The 24,444-nt window shown below is 45.5% G+C and overlaps 1 long non-coding RNA gene and 1 pseudogene across 1 annotated transcript in view; one reads left to right on the top strand and one right to left on the bottom strand.

Annotated features, from left to right (window-relative positions):
• Positions 1–24,444, bottom strand: part of LOC135051304 (uncharacterized) — a 109,271-nt gene that overhangs the window by 40,373 nt on the left and 44,454 nt on the right. The window lies entirely within an intron of this gene.
• Positions 3,901–4,019, top strand: LOC135051744 (5S ribosomal RNA; annotated as a pseudogene).

Genomic DNA, 24,444 nt, shown 5'->3' with positions numbered 1-24,444 from the left:
GTACTCCTGGCTCCTGCTATAACCTATAACTGGCACTGCAGTGCTCCCCAGTCTCCCCCACAATTATAAGCTGTGTGAGCTGAGCAGTCAGACAGATATATAATATATATAGATGATGCAGCACACTGGGCTGAGCCTGACCAGTGCACACAGATATGGTATGTGACTGAGTCACTGTGTGTATCGCTTTTTTCAGGCAGAGAACGGATATATTAAATAAACTGCACTGTCTTGTGGTCACTCACTAGTAAACTCTCTGCACTCTCTACACTTCTACAGTACTCCTCCTAGTCCTAAGCTCCAGTAAATCTCTCTCTCTTATAATCTAAATGGAGAGGACGCCAGCCACGTCCTCTCCCTATCAATCTCAATGCACGTGTGAAAATGGCGGCGACGCGCGGCTCCTTATATAGAATCCGAGTCTCGCGAGAATCCGACAGCGTCATGATGACGTTCGGGCGCGCTCGGGTTAACCGAGCAAGGCGGGAGGATCCGAGTCTGCTCGGACCCGTGAAAAAAACCATGAAGTTCGGGCGGGTTCGGATTCAGAGAAACCGAACCCGCTCATCTCTAGTTATAAATGGTTAATGTAAATATTTGTAAATATTTGACGCTGCGTTCCAATAACAGATAGATCCCTGTCCTGTCTTAGTGCCAAAATGAATAGTCTATGAAACCTGCATACTGATTACAATTAAGAATATAAATTCCTATTATATCCAGCTGATACAGAGTGAAGAAGCAGTAGGAAATAAGATGGCAGTGTGAATCTGCTGTCAATGTTAGACACTGAGCATGTGGAATCAATGTATGCTCTACTATACTGAGTCTTCCTCAATGCAGGGCCGAAACTAGGCATTTTGTCACCCGGGGCGAGACAGTAATATCTCACCCCCCCCCAAAAAAAAAAAAAAAAAAAACAACAACAAAAAAACACCACACACGTTATGCCACAGTAGTACCCCTTATACACAGTGCGCCACAGTAGTACCCCTATTTAATTATCCCCATCCATGATAAGCCAGTGACTATTAACATGCATTATTAGTGCCTCAGGCTCAGTGTAACTTTTTTTTTAAACGTTACTGAACTAAGATAAAATGTTTTACTCAAGCAATAAAGTACACTGTTTAAATGCAAAAAGGAGTAATTTAGTAGAGTGTGCAGTAGTATTGTGAAGGTACCTTCATCAAACATGCCAGCAAACACAATGGCAAGCGGTGACCCTTTGAGGTATGACCCCCTTGTTGAGCTCAATCAAGTGATGCCTGTGTCTGTAACGATACAGTATATTTAGGCTGGAAAACGGCTACTGAGGCAAAACTAAAATGTATTATTTATTCTCCACATATCTGCATATGAAATTCTAATAGAACTAAGAAAATAAACATGTGACAGATGAACACAGTTAGGGACCTGACTGCCACCACACAGGTAGCAGTATGCATAATTACACATGTATGTTGCATTGTTGCACTGCAGTAATGACAGACTGCCAGCTGCTGTCTCTGTGCATACACTACTACCCGTACCTGCTACCTGCTGCACCCACCGATCACTCTGAACCCTCACCTCTTCTGCCTCTATCTCCTTGTAGTCGGTCTCCATTCATGGTCAGCACTGGAGGCACCTCTATCAGGAGAAGAGTCCGACATGCATGCTTTCTCTAAGGGACTGAGGACCTCGGTCAGAAACCGAGGAGTCAGCATGCTGCTGCAGTGGCAGATCCTGAAACTGGAGAGACAGAGAGGTCTCTGGGGGCCATCGTACACTTGCGCTTCACGGGCGCCTCCGGCACTGCTGTTTCCGGGTCATCTCTAGTGGGCCACCCACTCTTGGACGGATATGTGGGCAGGACTGGGGGCGGGGGAGGTGGATGGAGAGCTGTGGCTGGCGCTGCACTGAGAACCCCTGATGTGACCATACAGGTAACATCGGAGGCTGCAGCAGCGGCCGGGAGCAGAGCAGCAGTGAAGGGGGCGTGGCCAGCGCAGGACATCACCATATAGCAGCAGCAACACAGTCAGTCCTCACAAGGCTTAAGCTCCGCAAACCAACAAGCGGCCTCTGCTGCAGCGGCGGTGGAATTTAGGAGGGATTAATTTGACTGTCTCGGCGCCCTCTCCAGTCTCGCGCCCGGGTCACGTGCCCCCCTAGCCCCCCCCCTAGTTTCGGCCCTGCTCAATGGTCCCCCACTTGAGTACTGACCCAGCCCAACACTGATTAGCTTCCAAGTTCAGACGGCTTCGGGCGTTTCCAGTGTGGTATGATAGTAGAGAGAATAGGCGCTAATAGGAAGCTCTGGAATCACTGATGAGAGTTCACAAATTACATAGTATCAAGAAAGAGACAGAAATAAGCCAATAGAGGAAAATAGATGGATCTGCTGCCAATGTTAGACAGGGGTATGGCCCTGAATCAATGGTGAGAGTCCATGAAATTAAATGTAAATAGGAATAGGAAAAAGGAGAGAATAGAAATACCAGTATAAATTAGGTATCAGCAAAATCATATATCCTGGTGGACTATTAGAAGTTAATAAGGAGCAAATGGACACAAGAACCACAATCTTTTGCAATTGCTGAAGTGAAGCCAGACAACAGTGTTACCACTGCAAAAAAATGTACTGAATTACTGCTAAATAGAGGCAAAGTGATACAATGTGGTCATAGAAATTGACTATGATAAGAAAACAGAGCTGAGAAAAAGGGGGGGGGGGAGTTTGTAACCAGTGAAAGGATAGTATTCCTTAAGGGGGGTACTCATGGGAGAGATGTGTGCTGAGCGATCTTAACACAGACCACTCAGCACACATCTCTCACCCCGCTCAGCACAGCGCGATGTGCTGAGCGAGGGGGAAAGCCGACGGGGGGCCGCTCACTTCACACAACGGTGAAGTGAGCGACCCGCTAGATTGAGCCTGCATGCAGCTCAATCTAGCATCGGCGATAGCGATGCGCGGGGCCGCGCATCGCTATCGCTGGAGGGCATACACACGGCAGATCCGTGCTTAAAATCTAATCAATCTAGCAAGATTGCTTAGATTTTAAGCACGGATCTCTCCGTGTGTACCCCCCTTAAGGCTGTAACTGCAGGTTGAGGATTCAGGATAAGTTTCTATTATCTCATGGTACATGTATAAATCAAATGGAAGAGTATACTGCCGACATCTATCGTTAGTTAGACTTAGAATAAAGGTCGCTGATACTTGATAGGAGATAAAGTATAAGAGAACACCTGAGATTTATGGAATACTATTGGTCTCAGGTGTTCTCTCATACTTTATCTCCTATCAAGTATCAGCAACCTTTATTCTAAGTCTAACTAACGATAGATGTCGGCAGTATACTCTTCCATTTGATTTATACATGTACCATGAGATAATAGAAACTTATCCTGAATCCTCAACCTGCAGTTACAGCCTAAGGAATACTATCCTTTCACTGGTTACAAACCCCCCCCCCCCCCCTTTTTTCTCAGCTCTGTTTTCTTATCATAGTCAATTTCTATGACCACATTGTATCACTTTGCCTCTATTTAGCAGTAATGCAGTACATTTTTTTGCAGTGGTAACACTGTTGTCTGGCTTCACTTCAGCAATTGCAAAAGATTGTGGTTCTTGTGTCCATTTGCTCCTTATTAACTTCTAATAGTCCACCAGGATATATGATTTTGCTGATACCTAATTTATACTGGTATTTCTATTCTCTCCTTTTTCCTATTCCTATTTACATTTAATTTCATGGACTCTCACCATTGATTCAGGGCCATACCCCTGTCTAACATTGGCAGCAGATCCATCTATTTTCCTCTATTGGCTTATTTCTGTCTCTTTCTTGATACTATGTAATTTGTGAACTCTCATCAGTGATTCCAGAGCTTCCTATTAGCGCCTATTCTCTCTACTATCATACCACACTGGAAACGCCCGAAGCCGTCTGAACTTGGAAGCTAATCAGTGTTGGGCTGGATCAGTACTCAAGTGGGGGACCATTGAGGAAGACTCAGTATAGTAGAGCATACATTGATTCCACATGCTCAGTGTCTAACATTGACAGCAGATTCACACTGCCATCTTATTTCCTACTGCTTCTTCACTCTGTATCAGCTGGATATAATAGGAATTTATATTCTTAATTGTAATCAGTATGCAGGTTTCATAGACTATTCATTTTGGCACTAAGACAGGACAGGGATCTATCTGTTATTGGAACGCAGCGTCAAATATTTACAAATATTTACATTAACCATTTATAACATCTATATTTAACTCCGTCAGCCGGTATGTTATTAATACATTAGCAATTTTTGCTTATATTGTCTTTTTTACTGTTATTTCTTTCATTCATTAGCAATTTTTGCTTATATTGTCTTTGTGACTGTTATTTCTTTCATTAACCACTCATTAGCAATTTTTGCTTATATTGTCTTTTTGACTGTTATTTCTTTCATTCATTAGCAATTTTTGCTTATATTGTCTTTTTGACTGTTATTTCTTTCATTAACCACTATTTATCTTAATTCTTGTCAATAAAAGTTGATTTTATTATTATATATCATATTTTGTATATTTCATACATTGTTCAAAGTCAAGAGTGCACCCACAAAAGAGTCTTCTTTTCTCTCTGTTGTCTCAAGTCTTAATACTGACTCTGGGTGCACCACCAAACTATAAGAATTAGAAAACCTAGTTTTCTTTGCAATTTTCTATTTTGGTACTAAGTTATATTCCTATATCAATTATATCCTGTGCGGCATTTCCAAAAGATACGTTTAATCAACCCCTCTCTTTAACTCCTCACGATAAGATATACCCTGCTGAGTACTGTTTTATCTTGTATTCATAATTGGCGGCATCACCAGCCCATCCACCTAAAATACTGTTATCACTATCAGCACATTTGCACTTGTAATATCCATGGTGCAAGTAATCAAGTAGATCTCTGTGGCCGCTCATCTCTGAATAGCCCTCAATTTTGTCTACATGACTAGGTCACACCCACAGGACACTTTTCTTATGTTCTCCGTTGCTGCCCAATTACACCCACTCAGATAAAAGTGGAACAGGGGCAAATGCAGAATTCCTAGAGGGGGGTTTCCAAATGCATTCCACACTCTATAGGATAGGTGGTATCAAACATATTTAATATAAATAACATAATTGGTCAAGAAAAGGTTATATATAAATAAATAACATACATAAAACCACTTGTAGGAGACAGAACAGCACACATTCTCCTACCTCATGGTAAGGCTCCTGTCTCTCAGAGGCATATCTAGGGTAGGGTGAGTGGGGCACGTGCCCTGGGCGCCTTGGCAGGCCCAGGAGAGGGGGGCGCCGCCGGCGGCCAGGGCATCATGCCCCACTCGCCCCCGTCAACCCTAAATGTGAGGGGAGGAGAGCGCAGCGTCTCTCCCTCCCCTCACCGCCGCTGCCAGCACTAGCAGCGCTGCTGTGTCCGGTCTCCGGCATTAGCCAATCAGAGCTTGCGGACCGGCTCCTGATTGGCTGCCGGTCCGCGAGCTCTGATTGGCTAGCAAACCGGCGCCAGACACAGCCGCCGGAGACGGGACGGGAGACCTGGATGGAGCAATGAGGGGAAGGAGAGGCGGTGAGGGGAAGGAGAGGCGCTGCGCTGCGCTCTCCTCCCCTCACATAAGCGGCCGGTGAGTGAACGGGGGGGGGAGGCACGGGCACAGTGCGGCATGTATCTGGCACCAAATGGGGCATGTAACTGGCACTGAGTGGGGCCTGGCACTGTGGGGCATGTATCTGGCACTGTGGGGTATGTAACTGGCACTGTGGGGCATGTAACTGGCAGGCAATGTAACTGGCACCAAATGCGGCATGTAACTGGCACTGAGTGGGGCCTGGCACTGTGGGGCATGTATCTGGCACTGTGGGGCATGTATCTGGCACTGTGGGGGCATGTAACTGGCACTGTGGGGCATGTATCTGGCACAGTGGGGCAATGTAACTGGCACTGTGGGGTGTCTGACACAGTGGGGCAATGTAACTGGCACTGTGGGGCATGTATCTGTCACAGTGGGGCAATGTAACTGGCACTGTGGGGCATGTAAATGGCACTGTGGGGCAATGTAAATGGCACTGTGGGGCATGTATCCGGCACTGTGGGGCATGTATCTGGCACAGTGGGGCAATGTAACTGGCACAGTGGGGCATGTATCTGGCACAGTGGGGCAATGTATCCGGCACTGTGGGGCATGTATCTGGCACAGTGGGGCAATGTAACTGGCACTGTGGGGCATGTATCTGGCACAGTGGGGCAATGTAACTGGCACTGTGGGGCACTGTAACTGGCACTGTGGGGCATGTATCTGGCACAGCGGGGCAATGTAACTGGCACTGTGGGGCATGTATCCGACACTGTGGGGCATTGTATCTGGCACTGTGGGGAAATGTAACTGGCATTGTGGGGCAATGTAATTGGCACTGTGGGGCAATGTAACTGGCACTGTAACTGGCACTGAGTGGGGCATGTATCCGGCACTGTGGGGCATTGTATCTGGCACTGTGGGGCAATGTAACTGTCACTGTGGGCCATTTTCAGTGGCCACACCCCTTCTGGAGCGTGGTCACACCCCTTCTGGGGCGTGGCCACGCCCCTTCTGGGGTGTGGCCACGCCCATTTTTTCGGCGCACGCACATGCCTCTTTTTGTGTGCTTTTTTTTTTTTTGGGGGGGGGGGGGGGGCGCCATTTTACATCTTGCCCTGGGCTCCAAAAACCCTAGTTACGCCTCTGCTGTCTCTTCTTCCTGGCAGCATATCTGGTCCAGTGAGGTGACTGAGCGATCAGACCCACATACATAGCAAACTTGGTAGAAAAAGCTGTATGTGCAGCAGATCTGCACTGTCTCTTAAACTGCATGTTGTGGTGGCAGCTCAACTAATTGTATTAATTACTGTGGCTATTGTGGTCAGAATTTGAGCCGGTGGTTAAGAGGAGGGGGGTTTTCTGGCAACTAGAACCCTCCCCTACATTTACCTATGTGGAGATGTGACTGTGGTATATATGTCTGAATATTCTGTAGTTTGCTATAGCAATATCCATCTGCAAAATGTATAAACACAGTCTTAGCGGAGACTGTGATTGGCACTCCCATAGACAACTAGGAGACCCAATTGATCAAAGTGTCCTGTAATATGGTTGGTTTATTAGTTATTTATATAGTGCACACATATTTGCAGAGCTTTGCAGAGAATATTTGGCCATTCACATCAGTCCCTACACCAGTGGAACTTACAATCTATTTTCCCTACCACATGTAGAAAAACACACACACACACACACACACACACACACAAACACATTCACACTAGTGTTAATGTCTTGGTTGGAGCCAGTTAACCCACCAGCATATTGTTGGAATACAGTACCTTGAGAAAACCCACACAAGCACGGAGAGAATATGCAAACTCCACACAGTTAGGGTCATGATGGGAATCAAACCCATGATACCCAGTGCTGTAAGGCAGTAATGCTAACTATTACATCATCCGTGCATAGGGCTGTCGGTACTAGAGGGGCCATGGCTAAATGATGATGTAGTCATGTCACAGGGGGCCATTACATGAGTAGCATGTTTTAGAGGTGGTTCTGTTTCATCACACATTCCTCAAAGGGTGTCACTCAGAGATTCCCATATAAGGGGTGTTTGCTTTGGATATATAGTATAAGTGCTGAAAAGTGATATACTGTTACTGCTCCAGGCAAATAATATCCTCAAGCCCTGATACTTTATCTGGTGTTTCTGGTATAATTTGGTTAGTTAGACTTAAAAAGGTGAATACTGCTGAAGCTAATGTTGCATAAAAAAAGATCAAACTATTCCAGCTATTACTGTAGAAACTAACTCTGGCCACTAAGGGCCTGATTCAGAGATAGACGTGACCGCATCTGGATTTTTTGGGGGGTCATCTGTCACTTTATCCTGATGCTGCTACAAAACCCTTCCCTGGTCTACATCTGTGCATATGAATGTGCAATGACTGATGTGCACACTTTCAGCATCTGTGCACACTGTAATATTGCATGGTACATCATTAGAGGCCATCATCGGTTGCACCATTAAAAGTTGCACGAGATCTCTGGCCTCCAAATGTGAATGATTCTGTGTTTGAGCATGCAAACACTTCACCGATGTGCCTGCATGACTCCCGTAACATGCCAGATCATCACCGTGAACCACTGTAGCCACCTCAAAGTCACCGCTCAGGAATGCCCACCACTTTTTCAAAACATTTCTGATACCAGGCTGCTTGTCAGTAGCAATAGCGCCTTTGGTCCTCATTCAGATGTGGTTGTTGATGTGATTGCTGTAGCTATGTTTTGCCATCCACACATAGGCGTGCGCACGGGGGGTGCCTGGTGCGCACAGGCACCCCCTAATGTCCGGCACCCCTCGCACACACGCTACGCCTGCAGCAGCACTGCTGCAGTGACTGTCGAGATGAGTGTTGGTCATTACAGTCCCCACCGCCTGCTGCCCGATCAGGAGGGACTGTCAGTTTACTTTAGTAGTGGCCGCACACTGCACTGAAGAGACGGAACGGAAGTCACGGAACCTAGTTCTTCTGGCTCTGCTTCTTGACGACACGCCGCGCGTCCGCCAGCGCGCCTGTGCTCACTTCTCTCTCTACTCATGTTTGCCACGCCACATAACAGCGTTCCTAGGAGGAGGAGGAATCGGAGGAATAATAGCGTAAGGGCCACAACTAAAGGTATTGTGTAAGAGGCACTATTACTATGGCATTGCGTGAGGGGCACTATTACTATGGCATTGCATGAGGGGCACTATTACTATGGGCATTGCATGAGGGGCACTATTACTATGGGCATTGCGTGAGGGGCACTATTACTATGGCATTGCGTGAGGGGCACTATTACTATGGCATTGCATGAGGGGCACTATTACTATGGGCATTATGTGAGGGGCACTATTATATGGGCATTGCGTGAGGGGCACTATTACTATGGGCATTGCGTGAGGGGCACTATTACTATGGCATTGCGTGAGGGGCACTATTACTATGGGCATTACATGAGGGGCACTATTACTATGGGCATTATGTGAGGGACACTATTACTATGGCATTGCATGAGGGGCACTATTACTATGGGCATTATGTGAGGGGCACTATTACTATGGGCATTACGTGAGGGGCACTATTACTATGGCATTGCATGAGGGGCACTATTACTATGGCATTGCGTGAGGGGCACTATTACTATGGCATTGCGTGAGGGGCACTATTACTATGGGCATTATGTGAGGGGCACTATTACTATGGGCATTACGTGAGGGGCACTATTACTATGGCATTGCATGAGGGGCACTATTACTATGGGCATTATGTGAGGGGCACTATTACTATGGCATTGCGTGAGGGGCACTATTACTATGGCATTGCATGAGGGGCACTATTACTATGGGCATTATGTGAGGGGCACTATAACTATGGGCATTACGTGAGGGGCACTATTACTATGGGCACTGCGTGAGGGGCACTATTACTATGGGCATTACGTGAGGGGCACTATTACTATGGGCATTACGTGAGGGGCACTATTACTATGGGCATTGCGTTAGGGGCACTATTACTATGGGCATTGCGTGAGGGGCACTATTACTATGGGCATTGCGTGAGGGGCACTATTACTATGGCATTGCGTGAGGGGCACTATTACTATGGGCATTGCATGAGGGGCACTATTACTATGGGCATTGCGTGAGGGGCACTATTACTATGGCATTGCGTGAGGGGCACTATTACTATGGGCATTGCGTGAGGGGCACTATTACTATGGGCATTGCGTGAGGGGCACTATTACTATGGGCATTGTGCAAGGGTCACTAATATATAGGCATTGTTTAAGGGGTACAGCTACTGTGTGGGCATTGTATAAGGGGCACTACTATTGTGGGCATTGTGTAAGGGGCACTACTACTATGGGCATTATGTAAAGGGCACTACTATGGGCATTGTGTAAGAGGCACTGCTTTTGTGGGAATTGTGTATGGGGCACAACTACTGTCTGGGCATTGTGTATGGGGCACAACTACTGTCTGGGCAATGTGTATGGGGCACAACTACTGCTGGGCATTGTGTAATGGGCACAATTACAGTGGGCATTGTGTAAGGAGCACAACTAGGGTCATTGTGTAAGGGGCATTACTACTATGGGCATTGTGTGTAAGCGGCACTGGACAGAGAGTGAAGGGAGGTGGAGACTGAAAGACACAAAGTGAAGAGGGCAGGCTGAGAGACACGGAGTGAAGGGTGGGAGGCTGGAAGACACAGAGTGAAGAGGGCAGGCTGAGAGACACGGAGAGAAGGGTGGGAGGCTGGAAGACACAGAGTGAAGAGGGCAGGCTGAGAGACACGGAGTGAAGGGTGGGAGGCTGGAAGACACAGAGTGAAGAGGGCAGGCTGAGAGACACGGAGTGAAGGGTGGGAGGCTGGAAGACACAGAGTGAAGAGGGCAGGCTGAGAGACACGGAGTGAATGGTGGGAGGCTGGAAGACACAGAATGAAGGGGGCAGGCTGAGAGACACGGAGTGAATGGTGGGAGGCTGGAAGACACAGAATGAAGGGGGCAGGCTGAGAGACACGGAGTGAATGGTGGGAGGCTGGAAGACACAGAATGAAGGGGGCAGGCTGAGAGACACGGAGTGAAGGGTGGTAGGCTGGAAGACACAGAATGAAGGTTGAGAGGCACAGAGTGAATGGGGGACTGAGAGGCACAGAGTGAATGGGGGACTGAGAGGCACAGAGGGAAGGGGGAGACTGAGAGATACAAAGTGAGGTGGATTGTGAGAGATGCATGGCAGGGAGATGATGGTGTGGGTGGATGAGAGATCAAGCAGGGAGGGCATGATTGTGAGGGTGAGAGACGATGCAGGGAGAGGAGGTGATGGAGGGGCTGAGAGACACAGGGAAGAGATGATGGTGCGGCTGAGAGATGCCGGGGGCAGAAGATGACACGAGTCTTGTTGAACGTCTGTTGCATGATGATGATCTTGGTTATATTCCTACACAAACAGGCATCTTCCGGACCATACAATTTCCTACATGAATAGTAATTATAGACTGAAGAAATGCCCTCACTGGGCAGAGAGCATCTTCAGAGGTTCCCTGTTGTAAGAAACCACCATATAGGTAAGGTCATATGGAATAGAAAGGAATGCTCCAAGAGTGATGAGAAACAGATGGCGTGTCATATTGACACGTGTTTGCAGTGGCCACGCCTCTTGCGGTATGTGATTTATATTGTATTGAGTGTCAATAGGCGGTACTAGACACGCCCAGTAGGTGGTGCTAACCACGCCCCTCCGATGGTGCACCCCCTAATAAAATGTTCTGCGCACGCCTATGCATCCACAATTGCGACTATATGCTAATATGGACAGAAGCTAACCTGAGCATAATGACACCCACTGCTGCCTCCTCATTTCCGTCCGACGGCGTACAAACCATCTAACTTGCCCATACATTACAGAATTCTCTCAGCTGTCTGCAGATTTCGATTGCATCTTGAAATCTTGATAGTGCCCATACCGATAGTGCTCAACCGATTGTCATTTTACTAGTCACACTGTATGTAGGAAATGTAAATAACGGGTAGTGCCAGTGGTGTCAGAAGGCAGGTGCGGGGGATGCGGCCCGCACCCGGGTGTTCTCCTCAGAAGGGGTGACACCAAAGTGCTAGCTCTTCTGCAGTGATAGGAGCCGAGTGCTGCAGTGAGATAATCTCCTGCAGCACTCGGCTACTGTCACAGAGAAGAGCCGGCACACACACAGTCCAGTCTCCGGGAGCAGCCAGCATCTTCGGGGAAGCTGGACATGCCCCCGGAGCGAAGGAGAAAAGACCCACAAGGCCACGCCCCTTTTAAATTAGGGCACACCCCCTTTCAGGTGCCAGCGGCTCCAGCGGCCTGAGCAGGTGGCAGCGGGGGGAGGGGTGTAATAGTACAGAGTGCGCTCCGTTGACGCCTCTGGGTTGTGCTACTACCTGCCACCCACTTGTGTTAATAGTTAAAAAATTAAGAAGAAAAAAAAAAGTGTGAGGTACCAACCCTAAAGCATAACTAGCCCCGTGCTCTTTGAGCCAGTGCTGGTTCACAAACTACAGGGAAGAAATTGTGTATAGTTTCCCTGTATTTAATGATCCAGAACTTGGCTCTTGAAGCTGGCACTGGTTCTAAAAATATGGTGGAAAAAAACGAGTAGGGATCCCCCATATTTTTAAAACCAGCACCAGGCTCCACTAGCAGGGAATAATGCCACAGCCAGGGGACACAATTGATGGGATCACACCGGCAAAAGCATTCGCCCCCCCTACCTAGTCAGCCCAGGCCAGGGATTCCTGGTGTCAAAGTCAGAAAAATATCTCTATGCACACTACCATATTTGCACCTCACACAGGTCCGTGCTGCGCATGCGTACGCTCTCCCGTACGTGCGCATACTCACAGTCGCGGGCACCCGCAGGCGCATGGTATGCGTATTTACGGTAGAGTTTATGCGATCGTAGCGTGCGACTCAATCATTACATATTTTCACTATATAATGTAAATTGTAGATCATGGTCCCTTTGATAGAGACTGAAAGTTTAGTTAACATAGCATGTTCCTGAACAGAGAGATCCCTCTTTGTATTGTACGAAGGGTCTAACAGGGGTCATACAGTGGTGTTTGGTACCCATCGGAAGAGTATTTAAATAGCAATATTCCGGTGTTGGTTTGGAGCGGATTAATCGCTCGTGCGAATAGTTATGGACATAAGAAGTTTATGTCCATTTACTATTATTTGTTCTTACTTAGTCATGCGGCGGGAAACCCAGTATCCCACCCACCTGAACAGTTGGAAACAGTCACAGCCCACCTGTATGAATCAACCTATGACCTTTTGTTATAATGCGAAGCCGAATTCCTGTGTCCAATGAACAATGAGATTGTAGGGACCATTGAATTGTATTGTGTGTGGGGCATAAATAGGCAGGCCGACCGTATCCAGTTCACTCTCTTCAACGGTTCTCATTGCTGATAATCGGGAGCTGGATATCGAGGCGCATGCGATCGTTTCCCCTTGTGCGTAAGTTTTCTCCGCAGTCATATTGTCTTGATGTTATTATGAGCCATCTCTCTCTCCTCTCTTTTTCCCTTAATTTCCCTTGATTGTATTGTATTGTATTGTATGGTATTTCCTGTGTAATTATCTGGTTAGTTAGTCTATGTTATATTGTAGTGTATGCTTTGTACTGTGATTCTTTTGCAAGTATAATAGTCATAATACATATAATAGGTTTTGGACCCTAAGCCCAGGTATCTGTGTATTTCTTATAGTGTTAAGTATTCCCTGAGCGCCGGTGACGCCCAAGCAGCTTTGTAGTTAATCAGGTTACACCAGGTTGCATTTACACTCCATCACCACACTAAGGTTTACTGTATATTTCATTGTTAAAGGTATAGATATAAAGGTTTAACGTCGTAAGCGTCTGCACCGCTGGAGATCTCCTCGTGGTCCCAAGCGTCCGCTACGCTATAGCGAATCATTACGTTAGTAGGCAGCCAATAGCGTGCCTGCCTGTGATCTCTGGGCCGTAAGCGAACGTGACGCTTGAGCGTCTAGACTACGGTTGAGCGATCGTTACGCAACTTGCGTACCCTTACGGTACTTCTTACGTAGATAGCGTACAGTGTTCTTAGACCTCTTAAAGTGTTTTATATACGATAAATATTTAGCTTTATCAATTGGGGGCCGTCCAGTCCTTCACATATCTGCACTAGGTAATATCAGCAGACATTATCCATCAGCAAAGGGCGGGAGGTTGTATCCCTCGTAGTGCTGACGGGATAAGCGTCTGCTTCGCTTAGGTAAAGGGTGCTGAAGGAATCCGGGAACCGGAGGTAAGAGCAAAACGCTAGTGTCTTTTAAAACTGTTTATTTTTCTGTCTTGCACGCACACATATATATCTGCATTTCCTTTTCATTTGTGTATTTTCGTATGTCACTCTCCTGTTTGCCAGTTTATAGTTGATAAACGTGCTGAGAGAGATTTGCCGCTATTTCAATAGTTTGAGTAAAGGTAATATAGTTAAAGTGTAGACAAACACACAGTTTTTGCCTGGGAGATAAGGCGAAGTCAGTGTGGTGTGTGGTAGATGATCAAGGATCATCTACATTGATAAAAGTATAAATTGTGTTACGGTGGATCTTTGCTTTGCGTACACGTGTCTCTAACAAAGACTTGCGTACACAATCCAAAGGCCGACGCACGCAGCGTATATTACGCAACGGAGCGTCTGTGTACGCCCACGTAACTCAAACCACAAGTTGATTTTAACAGGCGATAAATAGCGCAACGCGATAAATAGCGCAACGCGGTAAATAGCGCAACGCGGTAAATAGCGCAAGGCGATAAATAGCACAAATTGATTTCAGTTTTCCAAAACTTAGTTTAAATACCTTACTTTACTGTAATACCTCTGGGGAGAGCTATCAGACTACGGGAAATGATTTTTCTGATCAGAAAACTATAAGAATGATAGTGGGTTGAAAACGGTATGAGTGTATTGAATCCCGCTTTGTGGACTTTGTGATCTATGTGATAAAACGGTATTGAATCCCGTTTTGTGGACTTTGTGATCTGTGTGATCTATGAGCACGGCCTGAAGTGAAAACGTGCAACAGAGTGTGATAAAAGTTTTCGTTGTATTACGCTCTGGCCAATGATCCTACCATTTATGGGCAACAAGTGTCTATAAGTGGTACGATTGGACCGCACGGTTGTATGTGTGACCAATAACGCAACGTGATATGAGGTCGTATATCCATGCGTAAATCTTGCCCTCATACGTGTTGTAGGGAGCACATGCAAGCGTGATTTGTGTAAAGAAAAAGGAAGGGAATTTTCTCAGGAAAATCTCTAAAGATAGGGCCTGCAACGGCTACACGTGTCTGCTAGAAGGCGGACCGGAGATACCCGGAGCAGAAGAAGTTCAGTGGAAGAGCTTTAAGGATTTCCAACGAAGTTCTGTGTTTGGTGCATTTTAGGAAGTTTTTCTGTGTTAGAAAGGTCCACAATGGCAGCCAAGTGCACAATACAGAGACGGTCGGAGGTCAGGATTCAGACTCCAGAGGCTTGCAGACCCCGAGGGTCTGCTCGGTTAGTAATGTGGAGGAGGTATGGTCCCCACACTGAGACCTTTTGTGATGAATGGACACGAATGACTGCGGGGGATAAGGCACCATTTCCCGGGATAGGTAGTTTTGACTTAGAAGTGTTGCATAATTTAAGGCGGAGGATCGGTCTCATAAAATCCTGGAAACAACGAGTTAAAAATGATGATTGTTTGCAGATATGGCTACAGGAAAGTGACATGCAGAGAAATGTAACTTACATACCTAACTTTCATCTTGAGAGGAGAGACATGGCAATGGAGGGGATTATGGTTGCGGAGAAAAGCACAAGGGTGAACAATAAAAACGCTCTTAGCAACTGTAGTATAGAAGATAAGAATAAGTGTAATAAATGTAACAAAGATAATTGTAATACTGTTGAATGTACAACTATTAACCCATGCAAGTCGCACCCCATGTTAAACTTTCCTCAGGAACACCAACAAGAAAGTGAGCCCAGAACGATGTCGGCACCTCTTCCAGAAGCCATCACACAAGACATCCAGGTGGACGCGACCCAATCGGTAAAGACTGTAATCAAACCCCCTAATGGAGGGTCAGGTGAGGTCGTGTCCACAGGTACGTATGGTATTATACATTACGCACAAACAAATGTACCTCATATTGTAGAATCAATTCAGAATGACGTTACTGGACTTAATCCTGTCAGGGTAATTGCAGTACCAAATGGGAAAACTGACTCTTCAGGAGTCACCCCCGTCAGGAACATCGCCATGTACTGCCCCTTTTCCCGAACAGAATTAAGAACAATTCTGTCTGAATTTCCTGATCCCAGGAAAGACTTAGTTGCTTGTCAAAGATACATTAGAGTGCTAGGACACACTGCAGAGCCAAATAACAAAGATTGGAGGACAGTTTTGAGGGCATGTTTACCCCCCGATGTTGATTCATTGAAATTTATCGCTGATTGTAAGCTAGATGAGGAAGTGCCACTAACAAACGAGTATAACCAAGATAATGTAAAAAGAATCAATCTACAGTTGAAAGAATATTTTCCTACAGTAGTAAAATGGAATAAAATCTTTACAATAAAACAAAAAGAAGGTGAATCCGCATCAGAGTATTTTCACCGGGCTCTGCAGGATATGGCTAGGTACACTGGTATAGATGACATTGAAACTAATGTACACCACAGAGAGGTAGCTGTGTCCGTATTAATGAACAACTTAAAAGACACACTAAAAATTAGGGTACAAACTTCCATACCACATTGGAGAGGTATCTCGGTGGCGGCATTAAGAGAGTCCGCTATCGAGCATGACCGAAATATCCAAAGAACCAGGGAAGCGCAGGGAGAGCGGTTGATGGCACTGAACATCCAAGCACTAGAGGATGCATCAAGTCGACCGGAATCCCAGGCCCCTAGCACATGGAGAAAGCCAAGGATTTGTTATCATTGTAGAAGAGAAGGGCATTATGCCAGCAACTGTAATAACCCACATAAAGTCAGACCCCCTAGACCAAGAAATGAGCAAAATTATAACACACACGATTATAATCAGGGATCACATAGGAAGAATTTTGGGCCACACCCATGATATGTAGTCAGGAAAAGGTGATCATTAGGACTGACGGTAAGCCTGAGGTAACGGTTAATAAATTGGGAGGTCATTCACTGAAGACACAGGAATGACCGGGTGAAAAGTTGTAAATGTATCTGTGAAATGTTTCGTTTTCTCTCTCCCCATCTCTGACGATTATTGGTAGGATTCAAACATTGCATACATACTTGGTCTTTGCAGAAGTCTACCAAACCCCAGCATGACCTATCCGCACCAATGTATTCTGGCCAGATACAGACAATGGAATATGGAAGTGCTGGGGGGAGGGACTGCGCAAGGAAACCATTGGACATGTAGATATGACAGCCTGATGATCTGACAGTGTTTTGAAATGTTTGAAAAATGTTTTGTTTTTTTTCTCTTTTCCTATTGATGGCTATTGTTGATTTAAGTAATATACACATGCACATAAATTGTTCTCTCTCTTTGTTTTTTTTGCTGTTGTTGTTTTCTCTCTCTTCTCACTCATGCTTTCATGTTTTAAAGATGGTATGTCACCCATCAGTTAGACAAATGGTAATGCAAGATTTTTGCTCCTTACAGAAAGATTGCTGGTTTGGAGGGAATATTGCATCACCAGAATGTTCGTTTGGAAGACTGAGAGACAGCACCTTTGAGAAGACAGCAGAACAAGAAGAACAACAAGACGAGATAACTAATTATCGTAACAAGTTTCTCTCCCCCTCAAACTGATTTTCTGTACCCCCATTACAAATTTCTTCTTTTCTCCTCCTGTAAGATGGACTTGCCCCAAGAGACTGTGATCTGGATTTTCCTGTTGACCATGATGTTGACCAGAGCAGTCTGTTCCGGTGAGAGTATCAGTGAGGTCGTGAAAGGATCCAGAAAGGTCCTGATGATAAAGATGGAGGCGTAGTTTTCCGAGAACAACATAATCAACAAGCAAAGGCGAGTATCAGAAAACGATCCGATAGCATTGACCATAGAAGGAATTGTGAAGGATTGTTAGCTGAAGAAAACTGTATCTGTAGGCTCTGTAACAATGTCATTGAGGATGGGTGCATTAAGAAATGCCAATCCAGTTTTAATATCCATATGGACCGGCATCCATTGAGTGACTATCACTCCTTAGTGGGTAATGTGTTAAACAAAACAGATTGTTGGGTATGCTCTCAAGTACCTCAGGGTCATAGCAAATCAGGGCTAGTACCATTTCCTTTAACGATAGAGGAGGTACTTGAGTTAAATGGTGGGAGACCGGTGGACCGGAGGTTTAATATCTCCAGCCCTCCTAGTTTGAAGCTCCACCAATACCATGTGGATAGGTCCCTATTATGTTTCAACATCTCCAATCCCCGAAAACCGGGAAATTGGGAAGTGTCATGGAGTAATCACACCATGACCTTTTCGCATAGAGCAGATAGAATGCCTACAGATACAGAGCTTGTACGCCACATAGCCAGTAGAGGAAAATCTTTCCGGTATAGGTATACCTTAGGAAATAGGATTACTAAAGTTGGAGAGGTATCACCAGGATACTGTGCACATATCGTACAACCTGATACGTGTACTAAGCAGATGGAAGAATTAGGGTTAGGAGATTTCACATGGAAGGTGTGTAATATGGTTATGTCCTACTCCGTCCCATATGTTCTCCCCGATGATGCATATTTCATATGCGGGAGAAAGGCGTACAAGTGGCTTGCCCCAAACTCTGAAGGATTGTGTTATATTGGAAAAGTACTGCCTGAAGTAATGACTGTATCACATGACAAAATGAAAGACATACACCGTGGTGCCCAAGCTCCTTATACTCACACCCATTACGAGCACGTTGTTAAAAGGCACCTGATAGAGAAGACAGAGCATCCGGCCTCTGATCTGATAAGTGAATCCACCGGGATTCAATTCTTAATCGCGTTAGATTTCACCCGCACCGCTAGAGGAGTGCTGAATTATAAATACATATCGGCGCTCGCCAATTTGTTAGATAATATCACTGAAATGTATGATGACACGTTTAGATATACTGGAAGGGAACTTCAAGCTTATAAAACAGAACTGGTGCAGCATAGAATGGTTCTTAATTACCTCACAGCAGTGACAGGCGGATATTGTGTTACATTGGCAACACAGTATGGCGTGAAGTGTTGCACGTATATCACGAATAGCACCGAGGATCCGGTCGAGGTCATAGACCAAAAGATGGACGATATTCTCCAATTGAAGTGGGAATTTCGCAGGAGACACAATCTCACTCTTGCTGCTGTAGGTAATGAGCTGACTGGTTGGGTGTCATGGTTGAACCCGCGAAATTGGTTCTCCGGTTTAGGAGACTGGGCTCAAGGAGTCATAATGGATGTTGGGAAGTTTCTCCTATGTATCTTAGGTGTTTTCATATCAATTGGCTTGATATTTAGATGCGGTCAGGCTTTAATGAAGTGCAAACAAAGTACAAGAGTAATGAGTTTAAGGAGTGAGGAAACTGTAATGAACCTGGACTTGATTTATGACCCAAATGTAGAAACAATGATGTGATGAAAATGCGATTTCTACGGTCCGTTTCTTTCACCTGTTTTTCCGTTTTCTCCAAGGTAACAAGACCCACTTGGACAAGGAAGTTGACGAGACGCTATACAGACAACGGATTGACCAAAGAAGAAGTTTTGACCACTGTAGATACGGACATTTGATGAACTTTGCCATGGATCCCCAGTTTCCCTAGAATTCTTAAACTTACGCTAGCCCAACATTTTTTTTTGTAAATCTAATGGCATTGACAAAGCTTTTTGCTCGCACCTAATGGGCAAAACAGCGCAAAGAAGACGACTTTCAACTGATACCGAACAAAACTTCAACCGACAGATGTACATTAACCTGACATAGAATACCACTGCATTTTCCATAAGTGTTCTTTATCTTCATCTCTACAACCCTCAGGTAATAACACACATAGTCGATAGGGAATACAGGCACAGATATCAGCAACCACATATCTCCCCCATTCATGTATCATCAACTAAAATGTGCTCCCCCATTTTGTTACAACCAAAGCCAAAAAGAGCTCGGTAAAGTTTGACAGCCCATCCACAGACCAGTACCACGGGATAAGAAGGAATTCAAATGTATACTTCGCAATACCTCGAAGCTTGATTTAAAACACGTACGGCACGATGATACATGACCCCCAAGCACGGATTCATACACACATGCTTCTGCTATCTCACTAGGTCATACCCTTTTCCTACCATCTCCTCTCCTCCCTTACCCAACCATGTAAATGTATTAACCCCTAACATATATTTTTCTCTTTTTGAAATGTTTTCAGGAAGTGGCAGTTATTGTTGACTGCCAAAGGGTGGACTGTCAAAGTCAGAAAAATATCTCTATGCACACTACCATATTTGCACCTCACACAGGTCCGTGCTGCGCATGCGTACGCTCTCCCGTACGTGCGCATACTCACAGTCGCGGGCACCCGCAGGCGCATGGTATGCGTATTTACGGTAGAGTTTATGCGATCGTAGCGTGCGACTCAATCATTACATATTTTCACTATATAATGTAAATTGTAGATCATGGTCCCTTTGATAGAGACTGAAAGTTTAGTTAACATAGCATGTTCCTGAACAGAGAGATCCCTCTTTGTATTGTACGAAGGGTCTAACAGGGGTCATACAGTGGTGTTTGGTACCCATCGGAAGAGTATTTAAATAGCAATATTCCGGTGTTGGTTTGGAGCGGATTAATCGCTCGTGCGAATAGTTATGGACATAAGAAGTTTATGTCCATTTACTATTATTTGTTCTTACTTAGTCATGCGGCGGGAAACCCAGTATCCCACCCACCTGAACAGTTGGAAACAGTCACAGCCCACCTGTATGAATCAACCTATGACCTTTTGTTATAATGCGAAGCCGAATTCCTGTGTCCAATGAACAATGAGATTGTAGGGACCATTGAATTGTATTGTGTGTGGGGCATAAATAGGCAGGCCGACCGTATCCAGTTCACTCTCTTCAACGGTTCTCATTGCTGATAATCGGGAGCTGATATCGAGGCGCATGCGATCGTTTCCCCTTGTGCGTAAGTTTTCTCCGCAGTCATATTGTCTTGATGTTATTATGAGCCATCTCTCTCTCCTCTCTTTTTCCCTTAATTTCCCTTGATTGTATTGTATTGTTTTGTATGGTATTTCCTGTGTAATTATCTGGTTAGTTAGTCTATGTTATATTGTAGTGTATGCTTTGTACTGTGATTCTTTTGCAAGTATAATAGTCATAATACATATAATAGGTTTTGGACCCTAAGCCCAGGTATCTGTGTATTTCTTATAGTGTTAAGTATTCCCTGAGCGTCGGTGACGCCCAAGCAGCTTTGTAGTTAATCAGGTTACACCAGGTTGCATTTACACTCTATCACCACACTAAGGTTTACTGTATATTTCATTGTTAAAGGTATAGATATAAAGGTTTAACGTCGTAAGCGTCTGCACCGCTGGAGATCTCCTCGTGGTCCCAAGCGTCCGCTACGCTATAGCGAATCATTACGTTAGTAGGCAGCCAATAGCGTGCCTGCCTGTGATCTCTGGGCCGTAAGCGAACGTGACGCTTGAGCGTCTAGACTACGGTTGAGCGATCGTTACGCAACTTGCGTACCCTTACGGTACTTCTTACGTAGATAGCGTACAGTGTTCTTAGACCTCTTAAAGTGTTTTATATACGATAAATATTTAGCTTTATCAATGGGGAAGTGGGGATCCCTCAATTAAGGGGTCCCACCTCTCCAGGGCACCCAGGGCCTGGGTTTAAGCTCAGGGCTATCCCTGCACCGCTGGGCGGTGGGTGCAGGGTTGATAGCTTGGAGTACTGTAAAAAAATAATGTCCTTACAGTGGGACTACAGGTACCAGCAAGCCTTCCCCGCATGCCAGTACTTGGAGAACCACAAGTACCAGCATACATAGTAATAAGGGCCCGCAGGTACCTATAGCCCCCCTGTAATGGAAATATTAAAATAACCATGCAACGCCGACTGTTTACATAATTTCTTTATCTGCTTCTTCACCTGGGCAGCAACCTTTACAGTTCTTTTTCATGGCCGCCTCCTCCCCAGGGCTTCCTTCGGCGTCTTCATCTCTGATCTTCACCTGGGGCGATGGCAGGGGCACTTTTAGAGAGGAGGAGTCCAGGGTGCAGCCTCCTCCATTCGGGCACCCTCCTCTCTGCCAGCAGCGCTGAGAGTCTGAGCACTAGAATGCTCAGACTCTACTGCGCATGCACAGATCTCCGGGAAAATGGCGGGTCAGCCATTTTCCTTGAGATTTCTCTACTGCGCATGTACAAAATTCCGTAAAAATGGCCAATTTCACTGAGTTTTAACACCGCCGTGGACATCGGCGCGGGACTCTGGAGGGGTGAGTATTTAGAAAATGGGTGCAGCATGTGCGGTGGGGCCCCTTCTGGACTCAGGGGCCCGTGTGCACCGCACACACTGCCCCCATTATAGAAACGCCAGAGGGTGATGATCATGTGAGCTCTTTTGCATTGGCTGCTGCCCTCCCAGGACTCAGGAGTCCGCAGGAGCTCTTCTTAGCTTCTCCTCCGCCATCAGGCTGTTTGTCCCCTGTCTCATGCTGGTTAACATAGGGCCAAGATGGCCTAGGGCCAAGGGGGTGGAGCGATGACACATTGAGCAGCAATTGGCTCACTGCGGCCATCTTGAATTTTAAAAATGGTGCCGTGTGTGAACAAATGATGGCTTGCAGTAACATTGTTAAAATGGGTAGCACAGCTAATCAAAAGCTTTTCCTCTCCTGGAATTCAGGAGAGGAACAATCTTCCACCAAATGGACACCCACACTCCTCCTACTGCCTCAGCCACAGCCCCATGTTCCTCTTGTTCCCAGTACTTGGCCCCCGCTTGCACCCCCATACCGCCGCTGCCGCCCCTTCTCCGCCCCTTCCCAGCCCCTTCTCTCCCCATAGTATGGGTGAAGGTGGTCGGCCTCTTGGCCGATCCTCACCCATACACAAGAGTTAAAGCCGCAATAAATCATGATTTTTATACATGTTTAAAAATCTAAATTTGTCAATTATGATCATTTTTTGATCGGAATCGCCACTAGGGGAGCACATCTGTGATTTATTGTGGAAATTACCTCTAGAAAGAAGGATTGTCACAATTTATCACAGGTATATGGGCCCCTTTATTCCTCAGTGCGACTGCCATTGCAATTCACTCGCTGCATGTCCGCAATATGCCTCAGACACATGTGCAGTACGAAAACATAGACAGATTTACGTACAGTAGCCACTTTGTGACCACATCTGAATGAGGCCCTTTGCGCATTCACACTGTGTAACACATGTGCTATACACATTTTACACGCAATAGCAAAAAAATTGCAGAACTTCGTGAACGCATTGCGTCCGACCAATTCAGGCCCTAAGTGTGTCACACACTGATTTGTGGTTTAATAATGGGACATCGTACTTACGAAAACTGTCTGAAAGTAAAAAACATACCTGTTTCATCAAAGTATTTTTTCATAATCCAAATGTGCTTTAAAAATGGAAGGTTTACAAACAATGCATGCTAATGAATACCTGCAGTTTATTCAGTCTTTAGTTATTTTTCCTCACAAAGAAATATTTCTACAATTCCCCTTAAAAAAATAGATGAGAAACATTTTTTGGAAAGCTTTGCAATTATTCCCCAAAGTGTTTACCACAATATTATGCTGGAGAATCACAGCGTGTTGACTCTGCATGAATGCAGTAAAAAACATAAATCGCTTACCACCAGCAAAATTGCTCATTCTTGAAGAAAAACAACAAAGTTTGCAATTAAGAAAATGTCACTGAATTTTGATGCTTGTCAACTATACACAAAGTACTTTTTCTACAGCCTAAACTGTAACATCATGTGAAAAGGAAAATGTTTGACACATACTAAAAAAATGATTTACAGTTATATTTAAGAACAGTTAGGAATCTGTTTTAAAGTTGCGCTCTTTTAAAACCTTTAATAAATGAATCACTGCATGAAGGACTGACAAATTGGTGCTTAAATCCAACCCACTTTTTTAAATCATATTTTTAATCAAAGACATAGGCCAGAACCAAAAGATTATGGTGAACATCTCACAACATGGCTAGTATGGATGGTGTAATGGTTAGCATTGCCATCTCACAGCACTGAGATCATGGGTTCCTTCAATTCCCATTATGGCCCTCCAATTCAGGAGGACCATAGAGCCACCAGGACCTGAGGAAGGGGGAGATGGCTGCAGCTCATCAGTAACACTAGCGCCACCTGCATCATCGATTGATGTAGGTGATGGGGCGGGAATTACTGTGCAGGACAATGGGGGAGGTGGAACTAGTTCCCCCTACCATTACAGGTGGTGGGACTCAGTTCCACCTTGCCCCCTGCCACACACACTTTAACCTCTGTCCCTAACTGTGTGGAGTTTGTATAGTCTCCCCATGCTTGTGTGGGCTTCCTCCAGGTGCTCCAGTTTCCTCCCACATTCCATGAATATAATGGTACTGTAAGTTAATTGTCTCCCAACAAAATGAACCCTAGTGTGTAAGTGTGTGTGCTTGTGGTAGGGAATTTGGTACCTATTGAGCATGGATTGCAAAATTGAGAGAACACAATCCGCCGATTATTTAACGACTGTGCATGTGCA

Source organism: Pseudophryne corroboree, chromosome 2, assembly GCF_028390025.1.
Source record: "Pseudophryne corroboree isolate aPseCor3 chromosome 2, aPseCor3.hap2, whole genome shotgun sequence".
Classification (NCBI taxonomy): Eukaryota; Metazoa; Chordata; class Amphibia; order Anura; family Myobatrachidae; genus Pseudophryne; species Pseudophryne corroboree.
The sequence above is the reverse complement of the archived record's forward strand: the minus strand, read 5'-3'. Positions and strand labels throughout refer to the sequence as shown.